General features: G+C 39.3%; 1 long non-coding RNA gene across 1 annotated transcript; it reads left to right on the forward strand.

Moving 5' to 3' along the window:
* The first annotated feature begins 979 nt into the window (after nucleotides 1–979).
* Nucleotides 980–1,915, forward strand: LOC124267612. The gene is made up of 2 exons (XR_006896071.1): nucleotides 980–1,303; nucleotides 1,645–1,915. It is a non-coding gene; the product is annotated as an uncharacterized LOC124267612 (long non-coding RNA).
* The last annotated feature ends 1,674 nt before the right edge of the window (nucleotides 1,916–3,589 follow it).

Here is a 3,589-nt window from a genome sequence, read left to right on the forward strand (position 1 = left end):
CCCAGATAACTCTTGACTCCAGATTCTGTGATACTACGCTGTTTGGACGATGCTGTATTAGACTGTACTGTTCTAGAAGTGTGTATCCTAGATAACTCTTGACTCCAGATTCTGTGATACTACGCTGTTTGGACGATGCTGTATTAGACTGTACTGTTCTAGAAGTGTGTATTCTAGATAACTCTTGACTCCAGATTCTGTGATACTACGCTGTTTGGACGATGCTGTAGTAGACTGTACTGTTCTAGAAGTGTGTATCCTAGATAACTCTTGACTCCAGATTCTGTGATACTACGCTGTTTGGACGATGCTGTATTAGACTGTACTGTTCTAGAAGTGTATATCCTAGATAACTCTTGACTCCAGATTCTGTGATACTACGCTGTTTGGACGATGCTGTATTAGACTGTACTGTTCTAGAAGTGTATATCCTAGATAACTCTTGACTCCAGGTCTAAATATAATATCTTGCTACTAACTTTCCTCTACGGAATCTTATCACATACAATAAGACACAATTACTATATTGTGTAACAATGAGTTACACAACCATACGACAATCAGTCCTTGAGACCATTTCCTTCTTCGAGAGAGTGCATTTGTCATGTATCAGCACAATGTGTTCACCATATGTGCAAAACCTGAATGTATCAAACCAAGAAAATCTATACTTGACGAGGGCAACGTTGTATGGACAAATGTGATTTGGAGTTCCAAATTATTCGAGTGGTCTCATTTGCCTGGCGATTTAGTGAATCTAGAATACATTAATATATGTTGTAGCTTCTTTAAAAGGCATTTGCAAATATCGTCACTGGAGAACATGACCATGTTCTCATGAATAAACTGCTTCTTTATTCACAATAAGGGCGTGGTTCAGGGTAGATGCCAACACCTCGTCATTCACGTTATCATGTGTTACTGCTGCAGGTTAGGTCTGCCTCGCAAGTCAATACATGTTATATGTGATACGTGGAAATGGGAACTGTTGTTATTAAAATACATTGATTAATGGCGCACATATGAACGCATACAAATCCAGCCACAAGCCTATATTTTGGCTTCTCAATCCTTTTATATCAAAACATATGTCTACTTTCACTGATATTGAAAAACGGCAAAGACGATAACCAGGCCATCGATGCGTCTGCATTTGATCATGAAAACGAAAGTGTTATCCTAAAATAAACTTTTGACTGTTTTGAGTTTTGACAACACATGTCAAGAATTCAGCTACTTTTTCATTTCACTGAAGTCATTTCAAACCAGGCCACAGAACAACAGCAATGGGCATCACAACAAGGTGCAGTTGGGAAATACACAATGACATTTAGAAAGTGGTCAAATGTAACATATGTTATATTTGGGATTACACTTTCTTTTGTAAAGTACAGATTCTAGTGCTTTTGTTGGATTGAGTCCCATCCGGGATTCGAACCCACAACCTCAGAGTCAGGCCCTAATCGCCCGCACACAAAGTCAGACGCCAAGACCGCTCAACCACCGCGGCTTCCACTTGTGGTTGAGCGGTCTTGGCGTCTGACTTTGTGTGCTGACGATTAGGTGCCTGACTCAATCCAACAAAAGCACTAGAATCTGTACTTTACAAAGAAAGTGTAATCCCAAATATGACATATGTTTAAGGTGCAGTTGGTCAGGTGTCAGTGGATTATGTTAGAGACACCAGTCATCACATCAGTCACGACCTTCAGTAGCTGGTGTAGCCTCCATCACCAGCAACAGCTGAATAAGGTGTCGGCCTAGGTGTAACTGCTTCCCTTCCTGATGACATCAAGCTGAACAATGTTTGGAACCAGAGTACTCTATGTCGAGTTCTTCGTCCACGTATGCAGAACAAGGTTACTGTGGCAGTCCAGTTCCTGTTATTGCAATGTTCTAAATGCTTCCTGAGAAGGAAAAATGTTCACGTGCTTCGCATACTATGTCTCTCTGGTTATTTTGCGACGTTGAGATTCTCCATCACAGTAAACACACGTGTACATATAAGCGACAAAACAGTTTCCCTGAAAAAAATCGGAAACGTATGGTACAAGTGCAAATAGAGAATAATTTCTCTTTACCTATGAATCAAATATAAAAATGTCCCCCACAAGTCGACCATAAAGCTTTTTTGAAAGTTTTACTGAGGCCTTGAAAGGTATAACCTTGAACAACCAGCTTCTGAGAAAGAGTGGTATGCCAATCTTTGAAATCTTGGTTAAAAAAGCATGCATTTCACGAATTAATGTGAAGAAAATTAACTCAAATCAAGACGGTGTAACTTGTCTCATTCACCCCGTGAGTTCAATTTTTATCATGACCTGGATCTGGTTATGGCATAGCTTCATAAACTAATAGCAACATAAACCCTTATAACGCATTACATTTGAGATTTTAATGAATCGCCGGGAGTCATGAAATATGGACGACATTCGTATCTACTGTCACCGAGAATAACACCGTCCTGTAGAGTGGTATGAGTTTCAATGTGTTGCTGCAGATTACTCTTCTTGAGCACGTGGCTATCATGCGTACTGCCTGGCCATCTCGCCACTCAGTCAGTACACAACGAGGCAAAACGGTCAACTTTAGTACAATTACATGGTATCACTGCACCAGGTGCATACAGCAACCACTGCCAATATTGCCATAGAATATTGCATCTGAAAAATATTCGCTGAAGTATAGCCATGCCTCGACCACAACATATGATGTCAGGGTAATGAGTCGCTTCATCGTTTCATATGTAAATATTCTGTCGCCGATAAGTATTCCTACTTTGTTACAATACTGCCTTTCCTTTGTTCAATCTTGACAGGCGGTAGTTTGAAGGTGTCAAACATTTCTTCCCTTTTCAGTGATATTGAAAGTGTGTCCTTACTATATATTCAGCTGAGCAGTTCTTGGCAGAAAGCTGGTTATTCTCGACATAAATGCTAAATTATCAATTTTTGGTCACAGTGCCGGATGTTGCTGTACATCTGTTTTTCCTTTTGTCGATGTCCTACTTTGAGCTCCGGTACACCATTAACTTTTAATCTACATCGTTACAGAGTGGTTACCTTGTCTATATATTTTTCATAGAGGCTTGATTGAATTGGAATCTAGTTATTTCTTCTTTTATCTACATGCAAACATATGGCGTCATATAATCGGTATATTGATGGAGGCTTTCACATGTGTCATTGACAATCAAAAGTTGATTGAGAAATTGACATTCTCGTTGTCATTCAAACTGGCCTGCCAGTTGTTTTCTTAATGCTTTGTGTCATAAATACATACATCGCCTGCCTGCCCTTACGCGATTCAGTTTATCTTAAGTCTTTAGAAGAAATCCCCTTTATTACATTGATCTGGACTGACTGAGATAGATACAGACAGATAGACAGATAGTTGCTTTAAGTCTCACCTTATGTACAGCGATTTTATGAGCAACTTAGAACATGTACATATGCACACAAACCATTCTTGTAGACGTATGGGAGACTTTATCTGTTACATACGTTTTGTAATAATACCTTTCTTCACATCAAAGTACAAACATATATCTTTAAAATATGCAAGTATAACACCAGGTATGAGGCACAGA

The sequence above is a fragment of the Haliotis rubra genome, unplaced genomic scaffold (genome assembly GCF_003918875.1).
Source record: "Haliotis rubra isolate DU_JTF1 unplaced genomic scaffold, ASM391887v1 Scf1323, whole genome shotgun sequence".
Classification (NCBI taxonomy): Eukaryota; Metazoa; Mollusca; class Gastropoda; order Lepetellida; family Haliotidae; genus Haliotis; species Haliotis rubra.